Below are 25,915 nucleotides of genomic sequence, written 5' to 3' on the forward strand. Positions count from 1 at the left end.
TCCCAAATGATACTGCCATTGTCCTTGTCAGAAGATCTAAGCCCCTAGCCATAACTGTCTTTTTATGTAGCTCACTGTGCCGCTGTGCTGCTTGACCAAACCTAGGCCCAGTGCAGAACAGGAAGCCAGCTAGAAGCCAGGACTCGGTGCTGGTTGGGCCAACTCACTGTTCCTGCCATCTGCACTCATTGAAGATGGCCAGAGCTGGAGCTCCTATTTGGCTTTCTCTTGTCACTGTTACTTGGGGATGATAGTGCCTTGTTGGCTGGTCAAGCACTGAACAGGTCCCCAAAGCTCTGCAGATCAAAGTCAGATAATGACCAGACTAGATTATTTTTAAGATTCTCTCTACTGCTAAAATTCCTTGATTCTGTTTTCCAAGGTTAAACTAAAGTAGAGGTGTTTAAACAAGTACTTTCCTGTAGGTCTTGGCTAATTCCAATAAATTCTCTGTAATTATCAGTAGTTAATATTATACCCAAGGAGTATGACTTTGTCTACATTTACATTGTAGTTGATTTATTCAATTAGGCATATCAATACAAGATTACCCAATTCACATAAAATGAAACGGGGGGTAAGGGAGAAAAAAGGGGAACATTTGACGAAGGTCTTCTATGGGATTTCTTTTCAGAAGAGTAGATTTGGGGTCTTTCAAGAGAAGCATTTTTGAGTTGAGAGTACTTGCAGATAGGAAAACTGCCTACAGTGTGTGGTGCAAGTTCAAATTTACAAGCCCCTAGCACAAAGCTCCAAAAGTCAAAAGAAGGAGTGGGCAAACTTAAGCTACCTTAAATTATACAGAGCTCTGTTTATATAATCTTTTGGCTCTCTAAAGTCTCTCAATTATCAGAAAATAACTGTTATAAAGGTACCCCAAAGACATCAGATATGAATGAGGTGCCATCTTATTAGGCATAATATGTCCATCACTGTATGATAACTTGGGATATACCATGTCATTTTGCCCAAGAGCTTGGGTTCTGGATTTATTCCCTTGACTTTTGGAAGCATTAGTTAACTTATCCATTAGATGGGAATAATAAAAGTAACTGCATCACGTTGCAAGGATTAAATAGGACAATATATGTTAAATTATTAGCACATTGCTTGAGACAATAGATGTTTTGTCTAATGCAGTCATTGGAGCACCTACCCTAGCCTTTGGACCTTTGGGGGCCCAAATGGGGCCTAAATGGTGTTAGCAGCTGAGCAGTGATTTGGGGAGGCTGCTGCTGGGGAGAGAAAAAGCCAGAGATGTGATATTCATAAATGTACCATCAACCCACAAGTCCTCCATCATCACCAAGACATAGGGACAGAGTCTCCCTCTGAGTCTCCCTCTTAGTCTCCCTTAACTCTTTAAGATTGCCCTTGATGTTTATTATTGTATTAGTCTGTTTTCAGGCTGCTGACAAAGACATACCTGAGACTGGGCAATTTACAAGAGTTTCGACTGGACTCACAGTTCCATGTGACTGGGGAGGCCTCACAATCATGGTGGAAGGCAACGAGGAGCAAGTCACATCTAACATGGATGCTGGCAGGCAAAAAGAGAGCTTGTGCAGGGAAACTCGTTTCTAAAACCATCAGATCTTGTGAGACTCATTCACTATCACGAGAAAAGTACAGGAAAGACCCGCCCCCAGAATTCGATCACCTCCCACCGGGTTCCTCTCACAACATGTGAGAATTGTGGGAGTTATAATTCAAATTGAGATTTGAGTAGGGGCACAGCGAAACCATATCAATTATGGACTGATTTCATCTATATTTGACTCAGTAGACATCGACAAACATCAGCTACATGTAAAACATGATGGCCTATGAATTGGGAGACTAGACAAACATGGACACTAATTCAGCAAATATTTGTTGAGTTTCTACTGTGTTCTAAGAACTGTTTTTTGGCTCTCAGCTTTAGCAAGGTCTGAGAGGATCATGTTGGGGCGGAGGTGGGGACATGAGGGATGAAGTTAAAGAAGAGACATTAGGGTTGACTCTTCCCCATATACGCTGGGAAACCACAGATAGCATGAGTTACCATCCCAGTTTGCCTGGGACTGAGGGATTGTCTCAGATGTAAAACAGTTCTTTTTAAAACCAGGATTGAGTGCTTTCCCAGGATATGGCATTTCCACGCTAAAGCCAGGGAGGTTCTGCTAAATTGGGATAAATTGGTCATGTTAACGTGTTTTTACATCCCCGGTTGGACAGCCTCTCTACCTTTGAGGAATTTAATTCCCTGCATTCAAAATGAAAATCTTTGAACTGAAATGCAGTGGTGATGTAGTACAGAGAGGTCTGGAGTGAGATTTAAGACAGCAGCTCAGACCCTGGCTCTAGTTCTTGCTATTGTGATGACTCTTGGCAAATTGATTACCTCTCTGAAACTCAGCTCTCTCATCTACACCAACAGAAATACCCACCTTCTGGGAGTTTGAACAGGTTACATGAGATAATATGTGCACAAGTGCCTAGCACAGAGAGGGACTGCATTTACATTTTAATTTTCTTTTGAATAAGAAAACATGTCACATTGGCTTAGAGATAAGAAGTTCCACGCACACACTTGTCTGCATTAGCCTTTCTTCATTTATGCTTCATGTACAGACCTGGTAATGCTTTTTAAATGTTTCAATTGGGTGTGTTCCAAGTTACTAACAAAATTGTAAACTCCCCAAATGCAAGCGTTAATCTTTTCATGTCTTGGCTATCTCCTAAAAGCTTCTAGAAATTAGTGTAGTCAAATTTGGGAACACAAATTGCCGAGATTGGTTCGTAATGCCCTTAGAATAAAATATGCAGCAAATATTTAGTTTTTGATCTGCATTTTATACTGCAAGCCTACCACCGTGAATGTTAATGTTATATATATATAAGAGGAGCCAACTCAGAACATATCCACTTGAAGCCTTTATCTTACCTAAATTATTGCATTTTAATCCCTTTATCCATGTGATTTCCTTGCCATGTGCAAATGCAAGGGCAGTGAAAGGTGGTAGAGACAGGACAGATGTATACCTTGCCATGCTAAGTAAGCAGAAATCCTTCTGTGCCCATGAGCCTGAGAAAACATGGTTGAAATGTCAAAGCTAACTGTGGGGCCTGGAGTTTATAAGCAGCAACAAGCAGCACATGCAACCCCACATTAGCCAAAAGGAGATAAACTTCTTTGTAATTTCTAATTTTCTGTTAACATAATAGGTTAGTCGGTCTGCTCATTTGGGAAACTCTTAAGGGCTTTCTTTAAAAGTACCTAGGGGAGAAAATGTCACCCATTACCATTGAGCTTGACTCTTCCCATATTAATTCCCTTTCTCTCCTTTTCCTCCCTCCCTCCATCTCTTCTACACCAAGCAGTTTCTGTGATTGACTCTATGCCAAATGTTCATTCAGCGTCCTTGGCGTATGTTGTTGTTCGATGGCTGTGCTGGTCTGCACGTTAGGTCTGTCCTCCAGATGATTGAATCAGGAGAGCCAGAAGCTCTGATGGCAAAAGGCATTGCAGATTCTGAGACATGGTTCAGCCCTGGTCATTGGGATCATCCCCTAAACCAGGCTGGAGAAATCTGCTAAAATCACTTAACTAGAAACATTCCCTTCTGCTGCTTGAAAGATGTTCCTGGGTTTGTGCCCATAGATTGAAAGAGGTGATTTTCAGCATTTTATTTTTAGGGTGGCAGAAGGGAGGTGGGCTTCAGCTGAATATTGCCAAAAGAGCTAATATGACCTTGGACTTCGTTAAAAGAAGTATTGTGCTTAAAACAAGGGAGGAGAGGTGTTGCTGAACATGAGCAGTGGTCTTTAATTTATTCATTTATTTGACAAAATATATGACACCTATTCTGTGAAAGGCACTGTGCTGTGAGAGATACAAAAATAATAAGTAGCACAGCAAGACAGATGTAAATTGTATTAAATGAGAGTTCTTTGAGGGGCTACTGCTTTCTAGTTTGGCTCATGAAACTGCTAGATTCTTTTTTTTTTTTTTAGACGGAGTCTCGCTCTGTTGTCCAGGCTGGAGTGCAGTGGCGTGATCTCGGCTTACTGCAAGCTCCGCCTCCCAGGTTCATGCCATTCTCCTGCCTTAGCCTCCTGAGTAGCTGGGACTACAGGTGGCTGCCACCACGTCTGGCTAATTTTTTTGTATTTTTAGTAGAGATGGAGTTTCACTGTGTTAGCCAGGATGGTCTCGATCTCCTGACCTTGTGATCCATCTGCCTTGGGCTTCCAAAGTGCTGGGATTACAGGCGTGAGCCACTGCGCCCGGCCGGAACTGCTAGATTCTATACTCCAGCAGTTACAAACCCAGATGTCTGCAGGGGGCTGGCAGATAAGTGAGCTAAGTGGCCTGTTAGGGACTGTGCCAAATTGCAGAGGATGTGCCCTGTCTAAAGTGGGCAGCTGCTATTCAGTCCTATTTGATTGCCATCTTCTGAGACTGTGGGTCTGGCTTTGCCAAGAGAAACTGGGAATCCAAAATTTGGGTGAAATATTCTATTTAAAAATGTCAAGATAGCAGCTAAGTCAAATTTTTAAAAGCTCTGTAGAATGACTCAATGTCTTTGGGCTACATCCTGCTCATGGGCTTCTCATTTGTAAATTCTTCTAATAAGTAGTGTTCACCCAATCCAGGTGTATTTGCCAATAGTTACAGGAGTCCTTTATATTGAGATTTCACATAAATAACCAATTGGTGTATGCGATAGGTAATATTGAATGTCAACTTTTTTGAATTGAAGGATGCAAAGTATTGTTCCTGGTGTGTCTGTGAGGGTGTTGCTGAAGGAGATTAACATTTTAGTCAGTGGACTTGGAGAGGCAGACCCACCCTTAGTCTGGGTGGGCACCATCTAATCAGCTGCCAGCACAGCTAGAATAAAGCAGGCAGAAGATGCAAGAGCAGACTTGCTGACTCTTTGCCTTCATCTCTTGCCTTCATCTTTCTTGCCTTCTTGTCTCTCTTCCCTTCATCTTTCTCCCGTGCTGGATGCTGCCTGTACTGGAACATCAGACTCCAAGTTTTTCAGCCTTTGGACTCTTGAACTTACACCAGTGTTTTGCCAGGAGCTCTCAGGCCTTTGGCCACAGACTGAAGGCTGCATTGTCAGCTTCCCTACTTTTGAGGTTTTGGGACTCATACTGATCCACCCCTGGCTTCCTTGCTCTTCAACTTGAAGATGGCCTATTGTGGGACTTTACCTTGTGATTGTGTGAGTCAATTCAACTAATAAACTCCCCTTCATATATACATATACCCTATTACTTCTTTCCCTTTAGAGAACCCTGACTAATATAGTATAGATTGCCTGGACTTATTAATAATAATGACTCTGTTTACTTAACGTAACAGATAGGTAAAGACAAATGAGTGACACCCATGCAATTAATATAATTTTGGTGGGGAGTAAGAGGAGTTTGTTCTCCATTTACAGTGGAAAGTTTTAGTGTATTCTGCTGCACATGATATGGGAGTATTTTGCACCTCCTCTGGAAAGAAGTAAGGGGAATAAAACCCCCTGGATTCTACTTGCTAACTTGGGGGTGACTAAAGCGATTTATCTGGAGGTTCCCCAGGGTGGATTCGTAGTGGACTAGGGCCAGATTCTCTGCTGATGCTTTGAACTTATGTCCAGAGCATCATCTGCAACACAAAAGAACTTGCCTGCTCTGTGTCCTGGCCAAAGAAATGCACATGCTCAATCGCTGGGTTGTGGCTCTTGAGTAACTCCTGGAATTACCCGGCTGGAACTCCTATTCCTTTTGGACCACAAATTTCATATCTTTACCTGCTGCCTATATCATGCTAAAAGTTAAAAATGTTATTTTTAACATTTTTTACATAAATGTCTCAGCTAAACCATGTAGGTGGACTAGCCACATTAACAAGAGAAGCAATGGGCCATTTTCTCACTGGTTATTAACTATGTACATTATCTACGAAATAACAAATCTCGCCATGGTTACCATTGTATTCTGTAGGGTGGAATAGAAAAGGTAGAGGGTATATATTTCAGTTGCATTTTTAAAATTGTTTATTTTATTTTGTTTTTTAATTGACAAATAATATTAGGTTGGTGCAAAAGTAATTGCGGTTTTTGTCATTAAAGGTAGACAAAAACCATAACTACCTTTGCACCAACCTAATAATTGTACATATTCATGGGGTACATAGTAATATTTTGGTACTTAAAGTGATCAGATCAGGGTAATTAGCATATCCATCATCTCAAACATTTATCATTTCTTTGTTACTGTATTAGTCCTTTCTCACACTGCTATGAGGAAATACCTGAGACTGGGTAATTTATAAAGGAAAGAAGTTTAATTGACTTACAGTTCTGTATGACTGGGGAGGCCTCAGGAAGCTTACAATCATGACAAAGGCAAAGGAGAAGCAGGCATCTTCTTCACAGGGCAGCAGGACGAAGTGAGTGCAAGCAGGGGAAATGCCAGATGGTTATAAAACCATCAGATCTTGTGAGACTCACTCACTATCACAAGAGCAGCATGGAGGAAACCACCCCCATGATCCAATGACCTCCACATGGTCCTGCCCTTGACACATGGGGATTGTGGGTATTACAATCCAAGATGAGATTTTGGATGGGAACACAGCTAACCCGCATCATTTGTGTTGGGAACAGTTGCATTTCATGTTTTAAAGTAAAATGAATGGCATAACGGTTGACATTAACAGTGTGAGGTGATCACTGACTAGTTCTGAAGAACTAAAGATGTGACTGGTAAATTTGTTCAGATTTGCCTTTATTAGACCAGGGAAGCTAGAATTCAAGCAGAAACTGTGACCTACACAGAAACTGAAATTAACATATTTTCTCCAGATTCACCTGGATTAGCCTGTCTCACACTGTCATAGATAAAACATGATTAATACGCTTTGGGAGGGGCTGGGAGATTGAAGAACACATTTTACACTTGGCCATAAGAGGAACAGGTGAAGCACCATTAGCTATTGAATTTTTGATTTTTATTTTTTTCATGAAAAATTTGTTATTTTTAACATTTTTTACATAATAGAAGAATAAATTATGTATCACATAAAAATTTGTGTTTCATAAATTTATGTTGATTGATGTGCTTTTGATACATCACATTTTCAACATTTATAATTTTCTTCCAATGGGGAGTTGAAGTTTTTGTGCATTCTTTCTGTATGTTTATGCAAAGTGTGTTTTTCAGACTCTTTGTTTGCATGGTTTCTGTGCACTAAGGACTTTATAAAAATCAAATCATTCTTCATCCCAACAATCTCATGAGGTAGATATTGTTATCTGGCTTCACTTTGCAAGAGCTGAAGCTTAGGGCAAATAAGAAATGCTTAAAATCTTGCAGTTAACAACTTATAGAGCCAGGATTTGAACCCAGTTCTGTCTTATTCTCATAGACTTCATTGCCAGCTGTGAAATATCCATGACACCTGTTTACACCTCAGAGCAGTCACTTTGATATATTTATATTAACTTCTACTGAGAACATAGTTAAACTGAGGCCAGATATTTTTAGCAAATGCCTTTAAACTGGGGAGGTGATTAACACTTAAGAGGCAAAGAGATGGCACAAGACCCAGGTTTCTATTAAATTTGAAATTAAACGGAAATATAGTTGACACCTGTGTCTTTAGGCAAAGTAACTGCTATAACTAAGTAGAAATTACCCTCTTCCTTGTGGAAATATGCCAGTTGGAGCTGTGTAGGTTATGAACATCTAGCTTACGATTTGAAAAAAGAACCCATTCCATAAGCCTGGGCTCATGGGACTTTTAGGCAAGTCATTTAGATCTGATCTCATCAAACTGGCTGTGTCAAAATGCATGTAACCGAAATAGAATTTGGTGCTGGACATACGCTAGTACTTGTTCAGTGTTGCCTTTGAAAAAAATACAAGGTATCAATCAAAAGTAATGTAGACAATTCAAATCTTTATTGGAATCTCTTGAATAATGTCAAGGCAGATAAAAATCTGAAAATCCCATCCACCTTTATTAAAATAATATTTCTTTAATTCTCTCAAACCCAATATCTCTCAGACCAGGAGCCGACCTTAAAATTAAGGTCTTTATTTATTTATTTATTTATTTTTAAATATTGCCTCTCTTAAGCCTTGCCTGAATTCTTCACCTCCTCAATCCCAGGAACCAATAAGCTAACAAAGACAGACTTTGCACAAGAGGACAAAGGAAGGTAAGGCTGGGAATACTGATACTTTATTTTTGCTCTGTCAGACATGAAAATACTATATGTAACTCCTAAGGATTGTGTATAACAGAGATACCAGGACACTCTGCATCCCTAAGTCTCCCTTGTGCCGTTGCTGCAGGCAAGACTCAGGAGCCACAGGAGGTTCAGGGAGAGCACGAGAGTCGAGAATGGTGAGAGATTCATGTATGTGGTGGGAGGGGAGGTAAGATTCATAGGTGGATTGAGTTGAGTAGGGGCATGAGTTGAAGCTTAGCATTGGGGTGAATATGACAGACTTTTTTGGTGTGTAATTTTTAGATAACATGTGATGCCTTCTGTTTTAGGCAGCATCAAAATGATCCCCTGCCACAGTGACTATGTCAGAATGTCATTGACCTTGCCTTTGATGCACTCTGATGAGTTTGCCTCTCTCTTTTTCCATTTATATCCATCTTTCCCACTTATATCTGTCTTTCCCACTTCTGGATACCGATCAAATGTCAGGTTAGGTTGGAATCATAGAAAGTCATGCTTGGAAAGAACCTTAAAGGTCATGCACTTCAGCAGTTCCCAAATCTCATACCTGGGCTGCATTTCAAACATGCATATTCTTGTATTGCACTTCTCAGAGTTTTTTCATTTATTTGTTTGCTATGGAACCCCAAAAATTGCAATTAAAAAATATTCCCAAGTGTTTTTTTAACCACTCTGCTTTGAGAAATCTGGATTAAATTCACCTGCTTCCATCCCACTTGATCGTATGCCTGCTACTCAATTCAGTCCACCTGTGAACCTTACCGCCCCTCTCATCACATACTTAAATCTCTCACCACTCCCTCCACCAGCAGGGCTCTTGGTCAGCCTAGGGATGGTGTTGGTGATGGCAACAGAAGCTCACATGTACTGAGTGCTTACTAATTGTCAGTCACTGAGCTAAGGGCTTTACCTAATTTATCACTCTTAATATATATAGCAATCTCAAGAGACAAACAAGATTATTATCCTCGTTTTCCCTTAAGTCATTGAATTTGCTGCAAACACACTCTTTTCCAGGTTTCTGCTCAGGTATTTCTCCCCCTGTGAGGCACTCCTGCCTACTCTATGGTCTTGGTGATGTGCCTCACCTTTGTGCTTCTGCAACATCTGTGCTAACTTCTGTTTTTCCACATATTATTGGGACGACAACATATTTAACAGCTAAGGGTGTGGAGTTACTCTGCCACTTCCTGGCAATGTGGCTCCAGGTAAGATAAACTTGCTCTCCACCTTTTTTTTAAATCTGTAAAATGAAGAATAAAGTAGCACCTCCTCTTAGGTCTGATATGGGGACCAAGGCACAAATGTATGTTAAACACTTAGAATAGAGCCAGGAAGAGAATAAATGTCCCGCAAATGTTACCTATAATCTTATTATACCAAATTTTAACTGTCCATTTACCTGGCTTTCCCCTTTCATAGGCTATAAGCATCTTGAAGGCAGAGATTATATCTCATTCAATCTTCTATCTCAAGTACCTACTGCAAGACCAAGCAAATGGTAAGTGCTCAATAACTGGTGATTCTTCAGGTCATCCTTGTCTATGAAAGGGTTCAGAATAAAACATCATAAAGACCTCCAGCCCACATACTTATTTATTTCTCTGAACACTTACAACATTACTAAATGATACCACTCTAGTGTCAATTAATAAGAATAATTTATTTTATTGTGATTTAGTCACAGGGCCCTATACATTTACCCACTGCTTTGCCTACCAGACAAACCTAGATTTGAATTTTGCTTGCTTGCTTGTCTTGCTTTCTGTGTGTCATTGAGCCAATCATTGCACCTCTTGGATCCTCATTTTTCTCATCTATAAAACAGAGATGATATAATACATGAGAACAGTAAAAGATTTTACTTGCAGAACAGTAAAAGGATTAGCAGTGTTGTATGAAGGACATGTTGTGTGGTGGCTGGAATGGAAAAGATGCCCAGGAAGAGGTATCTATGCTTTCTATTTCATGGAAGGAGTTCACCACAAATATTTGTTAATTTAGTCTTGGCCTCTGTTTAGTATAGCCATACACCTCAAAGATGTTGAGGGTCTGGTTTCAGATGACTACAATAAAGAGAATGTTACAATAAAGCAAGTCACACACACTTTTTGATTTCCCAGTGAATATAAAAATTAATAGACTACACTACGCTGTAGTCTATTAAGTGTGCAATAACATTATGTCTAAAATGTACATACCTTAATTTAAAAATACTTTATTGCTAAAATATGCTAACAATCATCTGAGCCCTCCTCGAGTCGTCATCTTTTTGCTGGTGGAGGATCTTGCCTCAGTGTTGATGGCTGCTGACTGATCAAGGTAATGGCTGCTGAAGGTTTATGATGGTTGAGGCAGTTTCTTAAAATAAGGCAACAATGAAGTTTGCTGCATTGATAAACTCTTCCTTTCATGAAATATTCCTCTATATCACATGATGCTGTTTGATAGGATTTAACTCATAGTAGAATTTCTTTCAAAACTGGAGTCAATCCTCTTCAACTCTGCTGTTTGTATGGTAAATGCACCTGATAGCATTAACTTAAACACACCCTGAGAATGACCCTATATGGTAGATGCACCTGAATATTTGTTCTGAGACAGGGATTCTGGGAGTTGCCAACCTGGAGATTAATTCCTTGCCTATGAGGAACATCTGAGTCCTTGTCCCATCCCATGGAACATGGGCCATACAGGGGATTGAGACCCTGAGTTTGGGGTTAAATAGAGGTTGCCAGGTGGAGGTCGTTAAGGGGAGCGTATTAAGTGAAAATGCAGTGTAAACTGCATGCTGTTTGCAAATTGTCACGGCCTTCCTGTCCAGCCCACCACCACGGGACCATTTATGTATGTAAGGCGGTTCTCCTGTCCAGCCCTCTGCTACTGAATTCCCTCCACTGTATGTAATCCCCTAATAAACCCCATGTCTCATTTGCTGACTCTGGGTGTCATCTTCAGGTTCTTGAACATGGTGCCTTCACTATTGAGGTTAATAGGGGTTTGGCACAACACTATTGCTTTATCAACTAAGTTTATGCAATATTCTGAATTCTTTGTTGTCATTTCAGCAATGTGCACAGCACTTTCATTAGGATCACCAGGAGTAGATTCCATCTCAAGAAAATACTTTCTTGGCTCCTCCGTAAGAAGCAACATGTCACCTGTTTCATTTTTATGAGATTGTAGTAATTCAGTCACATCTTCAGGCTCCACTTCTAATCGTAGTTAGCTTGCTATTTCTACCACATCAGCCGTTACTTCCTCTACTGACATCTTGAACTCCTCAAAGTCATCCATAAGGGTTGGAATAAACTTCTTCCAAACCCCTATTAATCTTTTATTTTGACCTCTTCTCATGAATCACAGATGTTCTTAATGGCATGTAGAATGATAAATCCTTTCCAGACAGTATTCAATTTACTTTGCCCAGATCCATCAGAGGAATCACAATCTATAGGCTTATGAAACATATTTCTTAAATATTAAGACTTGAAAGTTGAAATTACTCCTTGACCCATGAGCTGCAGAATGAATGCTGTTAGCAGGCATGAAAACAACATTCACCTTGTACATGTCTGTCAGAGCTCTTGGGTGACCAGTTTCATTGTCAATGAGCAGTAGTATTTTGAAAGGAATCTTTTTTTTCTGAGCAGTAGGTCTCAACAATGGGCTTAAAATATTTAGTACACTATGCTTTAAAGAGATGTGCTGTCATTCAGGTGCTGTTGTTCCATTTTGAGAGCACAGGCAGATTAAGCTTAGCATAATTCTTAAGGGCTCTAGGATTTTCAGAACAGCCAATGAGCATTGGCTTCCACTTAAAATCACCAGCTGCATTTTAGCCTCTAATAAGTGAGTCAGCCTGACTTTTGTAGCTTTGAAGCCAGACATGGACTTCTTTCTAGCTATGAGAGTCTTAGATGGCATCTTCTTCCAGCATAAAGTTCTTTGATCTACACTGAAAATCTGTTATTTAGTGTAGCCACCTTCTTCAGTCTTAGCTAGATCTCCTGGATAGCTTGCTGCAGCTTCTCCATCAGCACCTGCTGCTTCACCTTGCACTTTCATGTTATGGAGATGGCTTCATTGCTTAAACCTTATGAACCAACCTCTGCTAGCTCTAACCATTTCTTCTGCAGTTTTCTCGCCTCTCTCAGCCTTCATAAAATTGAAGAATTAGAGCCTTGCTCTGGATTAGGGTTTGGCTTAAGGGAATGTTGTGGCCAGCATGGTTTTCTTATCTTTTCTTTCTCTCCTTCCTTCCTTCCTTCCTTCCTTCCTTCCTTCCTTCCTTCCTTCCTTCCTTCCTTCCTTCTTTTTTCTTTCTTTCTTTCTTTCTTTCTTTCTTTCTTTCTTTCTTTCTTTCTTTCCTCCCTCCCTCCCTCGCTCCCTCCCTCGCTCCCTTTCTTCCTTCCTTCCTTCCTTCCTTCCTTCCTTCCTTCCTTCCTTCCTTCCTTCCTTCCTTCCTTCTTCTCTCTCTCTCTCTTTTTTGCTCTCGTTGTCCAAGCTGGAGTGCAATGGTGTGATTTGGCTCACTGCAACCTCTGCCTCCTGGGTTCAAGTGATTCTCCCGCCTCAGCCTCCCAAGTAGCTGGGATTACAGGCACCTGCCACCATGACTGGCTAATTTTTTATATTTTTAGTACAGATGAGGTTTTACCATGTTAGCCAGGCTGGTCTCAAACTCCTGACCTCAGGTGATGCACCTGCCCCAGCCTCCCAAAGTGCTGGGATTACAGGCATGAGCCACCGTACCTGGCCACCAGTGTGGTCTTCTATCCAGATCAGTAAAACTCTTTATATTAGAAATAAGCCTGTTTTGGTGTCTTAGCATTTGTGTCTTCACTGAAAAAGCACTTTTAATTGCCTTCCAGAAATTTTCCTTGCAATTTATAACTTGGCTTTTAGCACAAGAAGTTTAACTTTTGGCCCAATTCAGCTTTTGACATATCTTCCTCACTAAGCTTAATCATTTCTAGTTTTTGATTGAAAGTTGGAGATGAGTAACTCTTCCTTTCACTTGAACACTTAGAGGGCATCATAGGGTTTTTAGCCTAATTTCAGAATTGTTGTATCGCAGAAAATATGGAGGTCCAAGGAGAGGAAGAGAGACAGGTGAATGGGTGGTTGGTGGAGCAGTCAGAATACACACATTTATTAAGTTTGCCATCTTATATGGGCACGGTTCATGGTGTCACAAAACCATTACAAAAGTTGTATCAAAGATCACTGATAACAGATCACTGTAATAGGTTAAATAATAATGAAAGAGTTTGCAATATTGTGAAAAGTACCAAAATGTGACATAGAGACATGAAGTGAGCATGTGCTGTTAGATAAATGACACCTACACTGGGGACTAAGAAGAGGGGAGGGGTGAGGGATAAACAACTAAATATTGGATACAACGTACACTATTTGGGTGATGGGTGCACTAAAATCTTAGACTTCACCATTATACCATTCATCCATGCAACCAAAGACCACTTGTACCCCTAAAGCCATTGAAATAAAAAATATGTATAAAATAAATTGAAGAAAATGGCACCTATAGACTTGTTCTATGCAGGGTTGCCACAGATATTCAATTTGTAAAAAAAAAAAAGCAGTATCTGAAAACTACAATAAGGAGAAGCACAATAAAACAGGGTGTGCTTGTCCTTTTCATTGACATGAAAACTCTTTTGGGGCTGAAATCTTTTGAGTCAAATTTCCTGAAGTGCTAGTATGGTTGAATTGTGTGCCCCTAAAATATGTGTTGAAATCCTAACTCCCGAAACCTCAGAATGCGACCTTTTGGGAAATAGCGTTGTTGCAGATGTCATTAGTTAAGATGAGGTCATTCTGGGGTAAGGTGGCCCCTAATTTGATGTGACTGGTGCCTATAAGAAGAGGAGAGAGAGATGCAGGGAGAAGAACGCCATGTGACAACACAGGCAGATTGGCGTGACCTGGCTGCAAGCCAAGGAACCCCAGGGACTGCTGTCACCAGCAGATGCTCGCGAGAGGCAAGGAAGGATTTTACCCAGAATCTCACAGGGAGCATGGCCCTGCTAACACCTCGGTTTTGGACTTCTTGCCTCAAGAACTGTGAGAGGATACATTTTAAATTGCTTCAGGCCAACTAGTTTGTGGTATTTTGTCATGGCAGCCCTAGGAAATTAACACAAGTACTATGCTAAACTTAATGAGCATGTTTAGCTACTCTAGAAAAGTAGCTTTCTTAGAGTTACTCTAGAAAAAAAGAAATATTTGTATTACTTATGAAAATGAGCACATTGAGGTTTTCCACAGGTGATGGATTTTTCTATCCTAGAAGTGATTATAGCTATAGAATGGCTGATTTCCAGGGGAAAGAGAAAAGAACCTCTTGCTTTACCACACTATTCAGAGGCTTTTTTTTTTTCCTTCCCCTGAACTTCCAAACTTTTTGCAAAGAAGTTTGGGTCCCAGGAGGACCAAAGAGCTTTCAGTCGTAAGATAAGACAATTCTGCTTGCATTTACTATTTATGACTTGTGGCTTCATATTGTCATGTGACCACATGATGCTCTGCTTTTAAGAACCTGCAAATGACATTCATTATTTTTTCATGTAAAGAGGATGATGGCAAGCTCTGCTGTGTAACACACAACCAGGCTGTCACTCTTGCTCTGGAATTGGTATTAACTTTGTCCATTTAGAAATTAGTGGACTACACGCCATATTCATGAACATAATATTTGACACACAGGCAGTATTTGATGGATAGAGCATTCAAGTGTTTAATTGCAGTACATGATTCATGGGAAAGTCTTCAACTGTGAGCAATTTATTCCCTGGTGCTAAACTCAGGAGCATATTTTTCCAAGGAAAACACACATCTAATAAGGAAACCCATTAGCTTTGTTCTCATATTTCTCCTCCAACAAGGGGGCTGCTGCTGTTTGTACTGCTAAGTTTGATTCAGTTTCTCAGTGCAAGCAGAATGAAATTGAAATAGTCAAATAAGTTGGAGTAAATACTAAAAATTCACCTTATAGTAATCCAAAGTGTCCTAGAAAAGAATTTAATTTTTTTGTTTGTTTGTTTTTGTTTTGAGACGGAGTCTTGCTCTGTTGCCCAGGCTGGAGTGCAGTGGCAAATTTGTATGTATTTTTAAAAAGCCTTTCTTCTGGGGGAAAGAAAGTTTTGTGTTTCGGTCTGAAATACTGCTAATTGGAAACCCAGTCCTATCATGGAAATGCTGCTCTGTTCTGTTCTTTGCACATGTTCAATGCTAATGTATCCCTCCTGGCCTCAGCTTCAAGGAATGTCTTAGGCTATGGAATGATGAACTTCCTCTCTTTTTGTTGGAAGAAATTCCACATTTCCTTGAGTCAGTTTTTGGCCCAGGATACTACTGCACAGTTATGACTATTTTTAGTGGTTTTCTTTTATACTTTAACATGTTCCCCAGAATTGTTCTAAAATAGCTGAATGATCATATAATTATTTTCTCTTCTTTTGAAATTCATCTTCCATTGCTTTTGGTGTTATCTGTGTTCTCTAAAACATTGAATAAAGGACATTCATTCATTCATTTGTTCAACTATTGTCTACCACTGGAGTTGGTGAACAGAGGCTCTCTGCCTGTATCTGTACCATTTGCAGGCTAAGAATGCTTTTTACACTTTTAAATGGTAGGGAAAAAATTGAAAGAAGGGTAGTATTTTGCGACACATGAAAATTATATGACATTCACATTTCAGTGTTCATAAATGAGGTTTTATTGGAACAGGGCCACACTCATCTGTTTACTATTGCTTATGGCTGCTCATGGCCTGGAAAAGCCTCATGGCCAGTCTAGTAACTCAGGACTTCTGCCTCCTTCTCATGGCTCCAAATTCACCAGCACTGCCCTAAGGGCTCTTGTTCCTAGGATGTGCCACTGCCTTGCATCTATTTCTCTGTGGTCTACCCAGTCCCTTTTGTGTGACACCCCAGTAGGGCTCTGCATGGCTTGAACCCAGATGTTTTCCTTTCAGGGTAGATCAGCAGCTCATGATCTAGCTGTATCCACATCCCCATCCAACCTCATCTGCTAGTTTGGCATCCCACGTACTCTCTGTCTGGAAGGGGAACTTGGACAATGATGAAATAAAAGTTACTATTAAAAAAAAAAAAAAGAAATGGCTCTGTAGTTGAGTTTCTCTCATCTTCCTTTTGTTTAACTGATTTTTTTTTTTTTAAGCTTAGAGGTAGGAACCTACTTTCACAATTGTTAAATTTCTTCTGATTAGTTTTGGCCCAGTATCACTGCCTGTGGAGATGTTTTTGAAACTTTATTTTCTTGGCCATTATACTGCTATCTTTCTTAGAGTTGTCTGTTCTAAAGATTTTGTTTGTTTGTTTGTTTTGCAGACATATGTTCTGCATTTTAATCTGATGTATTGATCAAATGTTCAAGAGCACTGATCCCCAAACAGAACTTCGTGTCACTATCCTAAAGACGTCTCCCCAATTCAATATTAATCTATTATGTAGCATTCATTAGGAATGATTTTTAAAAATAAATGCTAATATCTATAACAATACATGATTACGGAAGATTGTCATATGTTTTATAAAATTAAGAAAAACTCTGTCTAAGCCCTTCCCTTGCTCCCAAAGCTTAGACGTTCTCTTCAGGCTCTCTGTGAATATAGCAGAACCAAAAGAGAAATTTTTGGAGTCAGACAGACCTGGATTCAGACTCTGTGTCTTCCACTTCATCTAGGGAAGTGCTTCTCTACACTTCAGTGTGGTGGTAAGAGTTCTGTGGAATGAGGGGTGTGCTAATAAAGCAATTACATACACACATGGCATTACTAATAGATTCCCCTATAAATGGTAGATTTAATTATTACCAGTAATGAAATTATCAGGAAAGAAATGAGGTTAGCTTAGGGCGACTTATTCTCAGTAAATTCACACTGGCATCCAGTGGAGAAGAAATTTGTTTCTAAATATCCATGTATCATTTTTTTATCATTGGTCCTTGTGGTTTGCATGGGTTCAATATCATGTATACTGTCCTGGGGTTTCTGCAGTCTATTCTTGGCTAAATTTTGTTATCCCACATTTCTGACTCCAGTCCTTGTCAAATCTCCTATATACTGAAATTCTTAAATATTACTGATGGTCTTTTTATTTTCACACCCCCTAGTCCTGTATATAATTATCTTGAGCATGTGAATATGAACACATGAAAGCAGCCAGGTATTTCTGTATAATCTCCTGTGAGGCTTCTCTTCAGCTGAAAAATTGGATATGGGGTGAAGAGCTCTGGATCAGGAGCAGAAACCTCTAAATACTGGTGTTAATCTGCTTTTTAACTAGCTGTGTGACCTGAGATGTGCTGTTTAACCTCTCTTAACACTAGTTTATTCCTTGGTAAAAATAATTGGTTTCTGCCAGATGCTGTCCACGAGTTCCTTCTTGTTCTAGAATCTCATAGTCATAAGCAATCTATTAAGAATATAAGAGAAACCCTTTGAAACGTTTATAGGGAGGGAACATGCACGCACTATTCAGTAAACACACAAGTTTCCTGTAATGACTGAGAAAATCCTGGTGGCAGGTAGATTCTGTAGGAATTCAGAGAAGAGAGGGATTTATGGGTGTCATATTGTTGAGAATGGATTATCTGGAAGAAGTATAACCAAAAGAGAGAATTGAGATGGAAAAGGGTTGATATCAGAGATTATTTTTAATTCTTGCAAAAGTAAGATAAAGTGCATCTAAGCCCTTCCCTTGCTCCAGAAACTTAGAGGTTCTTTTCAGGCTCTCTGTGAGTATAGCAGTTAAAAGAGAAATTTTTGGAGTCAGATAGACCTTGATTCAAACTGTGTCTTCCATTTCATCTAGGGAAGTGCTTCTCCACACCTCCGTGTGGTGGTGAGGATTCCATGGAATGAGGGGTGCGTCAATAAAGCAATTACATCTTGTTGATGTTTTAATCCTCTCCAGGATGAATGTTAGTGTAAGATGGCTGCTGACCACTCTTTGGAATACTGCCTTGACCTGATCTCAGAAATGGGCAAGATGGTACCAATTATTTCCAAGCATACCATTTTGAGACCATATATAATTTTAGTTGGAGTGAAATAACATTCAACAAGTAGAGTTATTTTGAAATGGTCCTCTGGCCTCAGAAAATTGCTGAGTATTTCTTCTTAGCAACTTTTGAAGGCAAACAACTCATATAATTGCTACTAAGCTTTTGCTTCTTAATGTTCAATCAAGGTCGAGAGAAAAAACTGTGGAGTAATAGACGGTATCAACTTAGGGTGCTCTTTTGAGGGATGCAGTGAAATATGGTGGCTGGGCATATAGGTTCTGGACACAATGGTTTTAACTGAATGAAGTTAGAGAAGTAACTTAACTTTTTACCTCAGCTTCTTCATTTTTAAAATGGCTTTAATATAAAACCTGTAACTATTTTGTTAGGGTGAAATGTGTTATTAGCTACAGAGCTTACTCTAGTTGTTGGATTAAAGTAAATGCCTCCTAAATCTCATTTATTATTATTCTTAGCATTTTTGTAGGCTCCCACAAATGCATACATATGTTGTTAAAAGAAAACAGTACTTTATGAAAACTTATGAAACATACTTATGAAATAGTATGAAATGGAGAGGAGAAATGTGAAATATTCTGGGCATTTCTCCAGGCATAAATTGTAATACATGGGACCATTATATATCTTCCTTTATGTATAAGAGGAATGACTGGCCTCTCTGACAGTCAGTCCCATCACATCTTCTTAGTTTTTGAATTGAAAATTGTTACACAATTTTTTAAAAAGATCTTAGAATTTTGAGTGACCTCTCTGTACCTTAGAAATCATTCTATCATATGACTCTAATCAGTGATTTGATCATTTAAGATTAATTTGTTTATTATCATTGAAATGTCAAAATCTAAACATCGTTTTACCTAACTTGTGAATTTATTTTAATGGATCAACTGTGTAAAGGATTTCGTTATACAATAAAATAATAGTAAATCTGTTTTAAAATCATTAAAAGGAATAGCTAAAGATAAATGTATTCCTCTAGGAGTTTCTGGCAGAAAAAAAAAAAAAAACATTATTCCCATGAAATGGGTGTAATAGATCTTCCTCTTTCAGAATTTCTGTGACTCTTTCATCTTGCATTCACTCAGCTTGGATATCAACACCCAAAGGATGTAGTAGGGTGAGACATAACATGTGGGAGTGAAGAAAGCATAAAAGACATTTAAAAAACAGGGGGCACTGAGTAGAAAATTCATCTGCTACTGCGGGAAATCAACTAACTCATAAAGTACTTCGTGCATTCTTAATTCTGTCGCAGAATTAAAAGCTAGTTCTTCAACTCTGTTTTCTTTTTGAAGCCTTCTGACAATCAATTCTCTGCTCTTTTTTTCCTCTCTCTCCATAACAATTGTTACTGGGGACAAAATAGGGTGCTGGTGGGGAACAGTAAAAAGAAATAATGGTTTGAACTTAATTCAGTGTATGTTTAGTATAAGGAAGGAAAGCTCTTGGACAGTGAAGAGCACTTCTGCAGTGAAAGGCTCTTTGCTTGGTGTATTTAAAATGGGATTAAGTAAAGTACTAGAAAATACATACTATGCAAAAATGCCACTTTCGCAGGAAGATGGGTTAGAGGCCTCCATAGAGGTTTTCCGTCTTAAATTTCTCTATTTTGATAGCACATTAGTTCATCAAATGGTGTAGTGGAAATATTGTTTGCTTATGCAAACTGGGTAGATTTGAAGAATTGAAAACACAGCCAATAAGGAGCTACAAGACAATGGTTTGTGCACAAAACTAAAAGACCTTGGTTTCACAGTGAGCCTCTTGCTGGCTGCCAGGCTTAGTTCTCTTCCAGGTAGGAAGTCACCTGTGAATCGATTAAATGTGGATAGACTCAACTTTGTTTATAGAGTTGGATTACACTGTAGAGAAGACACATGCAAGTATTTGTCACCAAAGTATTTATTTGTCAGTCATTTTCTACTATCTTTATTTTTTCCCTCTTGAAATACAACTTGGCCTTCTCTGCAAAACCCATTTTTTTCTATTTGAAGGACAGATCATAGTTGAAATGACACAACAATTTCCACATACTCTCCTTCCAAAAAAGGATTCAAAACTGCTGAGTATCATGGAAAACAAATTTTTATAACCTTTTCAAATGTTTTGATTTGTAACATCCTTATGTTGGACTTAATTTTCACCTCCTGCCTGATTATCCTTCATCACCTTGACGGGAAAAACGTGTTCTCCTCTGTGATCTTCTCTCTTAAAATGAGTGTGAAAAGTAAAGGCCACCTGTTACCATTTAGACGTGCAGTTTTTCTCTAAATCCACTTGACATTTCAAGTCTTCACATTTGCTACTTTGCAATAACATTTTCCTTTATGGACTATGTGATTTCTAGAATGGTGCCGTGTAGGTCAAAATCTAGCCTGGAATGAATGGTGTTAAAATCTCTAAGCTTAAGGTTATTTTAGGTATTCATCTCCTACAGGGGAAAGATTATACTATGTCCTTATGCAAAAATACGTGAAGCAGATTTCTCCTTGTATGCCAGGTCTGATGAGTTGGAAATGACTGCCTGGATGGCTGCATTGAGATTGGCTATTTATGGACAACCAAGAAAAAGTCTGCACCAATTTGGGATGTCGGTCCTGGGTTAGGGGTTGGGCAGTGTCCTGTATTAGCCTTTCCTTCTTTAGAAACCTCTTCCAGGATGTCATTGCTGTACTATACACCCCCACATTTTTAGCTGAGAAAGTAGCATGGCCACAGGTGTGTGGCAACAACTTCTGCCCTGTTCCTTCCTCCTCTTTCCCCTATCTACTGCCTTAACCTGATGGATATTCAATCCCTGTGCATTTTCCAAACAAAGAGGGACAATTACTGCCTGGATTGAAAAGCCCAGGCAACGTGATGTGTGTTCATCAAGATATATCTGCAACCCTTCCCTCTGAGCCTCAGGGGGGTCTTAGTCACTAAAGAGGTGCAGGTTGCAGCAATATTTGCTCTTGGTGAATTTTCAGATGCTAGGGTAATTCCACAGCCTGTAAATGGAGACAAGATGCAGGCTGCAGACTGGGCAGCAGTTGTGGGCAGATAAGAGCGTGTCTTCCATGCCAGAGGTTAATGGGAATTGTCAGTGTGTTGGTGATTTTTCCAATCGTTTGTTCTCATTTTGACAGAGGTTGTGGTCTGAGCCAAACCTAGGATCCTATTTCCAAGAACACCTGTTGCTTCATGGATCAAATGTAAGAGATCCTTCTTGGGAACTCCTTCTATTCCAAATAGCACCATGTCTGTCCGCTGCATACCGTCTACATTCCTGACATACGCTTTCCCCTGGCTGAGCCTGTGGTCACCAGATGGCTAATCTCCTCTTTGCTGCACGTTGTTTTCTTGCAAAGCTTTAAAAATATTTCTTTCCTTTTTGTTTCTGAGTAGGGTATATAAATATACCCAGAAATATATTTCAAGTCAGCACTTAAATCTCTCTGCCGGCTTTAGCAGAGAGTTCGGTGTAATAATAATCCATGAAGTAGTTAAAATTAAAGTTTATTTTAATATTTATATTTAGAATACAGTCAATCAAATGCACATAAACACACCCACTCAGTACCCATGGCTCCTCTCTCTCTCTGACCGGTGTCTTCATGTGAGTCCAAACCTGGGAAAACCTGGCCCCTGCAATTATAAATCATTTGTACCCAGTCATTGAATGACTTGCATTAGTTTTCAGTAGATTTTTTTTTCCTTCAGCTTATTTGAATAGCTGCAAATTACTTCTATTATTTTAAAAATGAAAATATTTAGTGGACCAATCTATAATGTGACAGGTACCATTTAGCCAAAAGAGAGTAATTTACAATAATCAGGTTCTTTCACCTGGAAAGAGAAAAGGCATCTTGAGAAAGTAAAAGGCTTGTTGACTTTGTTTTAAAGGTATTAGCATTGTGTTATTTGTTATCTCCTATAATAATGCCATATCCCATTTATTGTTTACCATGTGCCAAGCATTGAGCTAATTTTGCATGCATGATCAAACTTAATCTTCATGGAAATTTCTGAGGCAGTTATAGATTTCTAGTTGATGGATGAATATAATGACTTGAAGTGAGAAAGGTAATAAAGCACCTTACCAGAGGTCACACAGACAAGAGGTTGAACTAGAATTTGAACTTAAGTCTTTCTGCTTCCAATGCCCTTGTTCTTTCCTGCTTCACAATAAAGCAAAAGACAGGGCCTTCAACCAAACAGTATTGAGAGATCTCTTTCCAATTTTTTAATATCTCAAGTCTTCTTGCTTTTCTGGGCTTGCCTATGATCTTGAATATAAGTGTCCCCAACAAAAATGAGCCCTTGGTGAGAAGGGTGTAGTGAGGGCTCATATCTCCTGGCCTTCTAACTCAAGACACTTTCTGGATTTCATCACCCTCTTGATAGGAGGTATGACATTGGCAAACCATTTCATATGACCTTCCTTCAATTATCCTTCCCAGCCACCTTCCATCCTATCCTCTTTTGCTGCAAAACTCATCTGCAGAGACCATTATCCCTCCTTGACATTTTATTGCACATTGATTTGCTTTTTATCATGTTTCCCCAAATAGAACCTCTGTCCCTGGAGAAGGAGACTTTATTTTATTCACTGTTGTATCCTCAGTACCTACAATAGTGTTGTCCATAGTAAGCCCTTGCTAAGTATTTGCGGGATGAGTGAATGAAAACACAAGGCTTAGTTAGATGGTTGCATTTTCTTGTGCTCACAGGCATTTGAAATTTAGCCAAGAACCTCTCTCTTTCACATAGCATATATGATGAGCTGTGGATACTTTTTTATTTACTCTAGAAGAAGGGTTTTCGTTTCATAAAACAATTTAATATATCATTAGTACAGCAATGTTTTATATTCAGGACATATCTATATATAAGCCCTGTCCTTTTGAAAACTCAAGTCAATTTGTAATTACATACACTTCAGAGACATTGCTGTAATTTATCATGCAACATCACAGAATTTGAAAAACATTTCTTCCTCCCCTACCCTCTCAATATGCAAAAACAAAAACAAAAACAAAAAACAAAACAAAAAAAACCATAAAAGATCCATTCTATTGCATTGCTTGAGCTTTCTGTGAAACCTTTGAAACGTTCATTATATTTAGGCAGAATGTGTACATGTTATCTCATGTCAATAGGTCCAGATTTCCCAAGTCCAAAAGGTAGAGGAGAAGAAACTCATGCTTCTACCACGTTTTGGTGGCTTTGAAGGAGAGAGGAAAAATAGTTCTAGGGTTTTCTGGCTTTGGTTATTCCCTCTGCACAGCAGGGTGTTTAAGGATTGGGATTCAGGCTGCGTTACAAACCTTCCCAGGAAGCACTATTTACAATGGTGTGAGTGTCGAAGGGTTAAGAAAGCATGAGATCTTGATGCTGCAGAGCAAGCTAGGAAGAAAATCTTTTTATGTTCCTAATGTTAATGGAAATGATTTTTCTTGCACTTGGATAAGGGGGGGAAATATTTCCTCTTATTTTACTTGCATAAAGGGGGAAAATTCCTGTATTTCACAAAGCCAATGCATATCAAGTGATCTTCCCTGCTTGTGTAGATGACTTATTCCTTTTTTTTTTTTTTTTTTTTTTTTTGAAACAGAGTCTTGCTCTGTCGCCCAGACTGGAGTGCGGTGGCACAATCTCGGCTCACTGCAGGCTTCACCGCTCGGGTTCATGCCATTCTCCTGCCTCAGCCTCCTGAGTAGCTGGGAGTAGATGACTTATTCCGAAAGGATTTTCTCAGCCTTTCAGCAAGACTAGACATTCTACTGCCTTTTCTCATCTCCCCATTGTAAGCTTTTGCTGTGTGACTCCTTGAGAAATATCCAAATTCTCAATGACTCCTTTTAAGTTAAAGTGTTTACTTAACAGCGAATGATCAATGTTGAGCTAAACAGGGAAGAAATCATCTGTATAGTTACATTTCTTTATATCTCCCAGCACATGTTTGCCTATTTTAAATGCTAACGTGGCAAGCTATGTTGGATAAGCATTCTGGGGTGTCCATGTGTTCATTATTTTGCAGCATAAAATGGAGATACTCAATCTTTGAAAATTGCTTTCTGAGTTTGGATACTGTATCGTGTCTTGTAACTCATATTTGTTCTCAATAAAAAGGCATTACCTGAGGAATATTCTTGTTATTGCTGGATCAACTCGTTACGAGAAAAGTGGGTTAAGATATATTGACATTTATTCTTTTGGGAAAAGCTGCTCTGGTGTGTGTGTGTGTGTGTGTGTGTGTGTGTGTGTGTGTGTTTACTATGCAGCTATTTACCAGTTAGATTGACGTCTTTAGAAAAGGAATGGCTTAGGCCGGGCGCGGTGGCTCAAACCTGTAATCCCAGCACTCTGGGAGGCCGAGGCGGGCGGATCATGAGGTCAGGAGATCGAGACCATCCTGGCTAACACAGTGAAACCCCGTCTCTACTAAAAAATACAAAAAATTAGCTGGGCGGGGTGGCGGGTGCCTGTAGTCCCAGCTAATCGGGAGTCTGAGGCAGGAGAATGGCATGAACCCAGGAGGCGGAGGTTGTAGTGAGCCGAGATCGCGCCACTGCACTCCAGCCTGGGCGACAGAGCGAGACTCCGCCTCAAAAAAAAAAAAAGAAAAGAAAAGAAAAGAAAAGGAATGGCTCTTTTACAAGAAAGTCAAGTGTTAAGGGCATGGCATGTCAAGGAGGGCAGATCTGGATTTGATTTTTGACTTTAGTTTTCCAGCTTTGGGCAAGTACTTAATCCTGCTATGCCTCCACTTACTTCCTCATCTACAAAACTGGAAAAATAATAACACTGGTCTTAACATAGATTTAGTATGAAGTTTAAATAACTGATTTGTGTAAAGCACTTACCACAAAGCTGAGCACATACTAAGTCCTCAGTTTATGTTAACTGTTGTTATTAGTTCAGTTGGCAAGTGAACAGACAATGATGCAGACCAGGATTTGGAAAGGGATGGTCAGTGCCCTGTGGGTCCTAATTAATTAATGTCACGTCCCCACGGAAAACTGCTTTGAGTCCCTAAGTTAAGGTAAGCAGCCTGTGGTATACACTTTCATGGCATCTTGTACTTTTTTTCTTTATCACAGTTTTAAGACATTATTGGTATGATTATCCCCTTAGGGGCTGATAGGAGATGAAAGGTACCCTATCTATTTGGTGTACTGCTGTGTATCCAGTGTGTATTCCACAGTGCCTGAAACAGAGTGGATGCTCAAACCCATTTGGTGAGTGGATGGATGTATTCAACAAACAGGTATGAGGAGACCTTGTGTCTGCCAGGACCTTCGGGAAGGAAGGTTACATGACCATTCTAGAGACTCTAGAGTCTGCACATTTTAAATCTGCCTCCTTACATTGTTTAAGTTCAGCCTAAAGGTTTCTCTGTACATTGTGAACTATAACCTAATGGAATTGTAAACAAACTGTAGTCTACTGTTGTACCAATCACCGAATTTTGGCCAATCAAAGGTGACCAACAGTTCAAACTGTGTTTAAATAAGGGAAACACTGAGCTGTAACCAATGTGGCTATTTCTGTGCCTCGCTTCCATTTTCTGTACATCACTTTCCCTTTTCGTCCATAATCTTCTTCCACCA

At 39.5% G+C, this 25,915-nt stretch overlaps 1 long non-coding RNA gene across 3 annotated transcripts in view; it reads left to right on the forward strand.

Moving 5' to 3' along the window:
- LOC119625868 (uncharacterized) overlaps positions 1-24,440 on the forward strand; it is a 549,594-nt gene extending 525,154 nt beyond the window's left edge. Inside the window, exons 2-4 of one of the 3 annotated variants that reach the window (XR_005242064.2) lie at positions 8,249-8,395; positions 9,663-9,741; positions 23,917-24,440. This is a non-coding gene — a long non-coding RNA (uncharacterized lncRNA). Of the gene's footprint in view, positions 1-7,165; positions 8,396-9,662; positions 9,742-23,916 lie in introns of those variants that run through there. The other 2 variants (XR_012090600.1, XR_012090599.1) reach the window with 2 other exon arrangements.
- Positions 24,441-25,915: the final 1,475 nt, after the last annotated feature.

Source organism: Chlorocebus sabaeus, chromosome 22 (assembly GCF_047675955.1).
Source record: "Chlorocebus sabaeus isolate Y175 chromosome 22, mChlSab1.0.hap1, whole genome shotgun sequence".
In the NCBI taxonomy this organism is placed as follows: domain Eukaryota; kingdom Metazoa; phylum Chordata; class Mammalia; order Primates; family Cercopithecidae; genus Chlorocebus; species Chlorocebus sabaeus.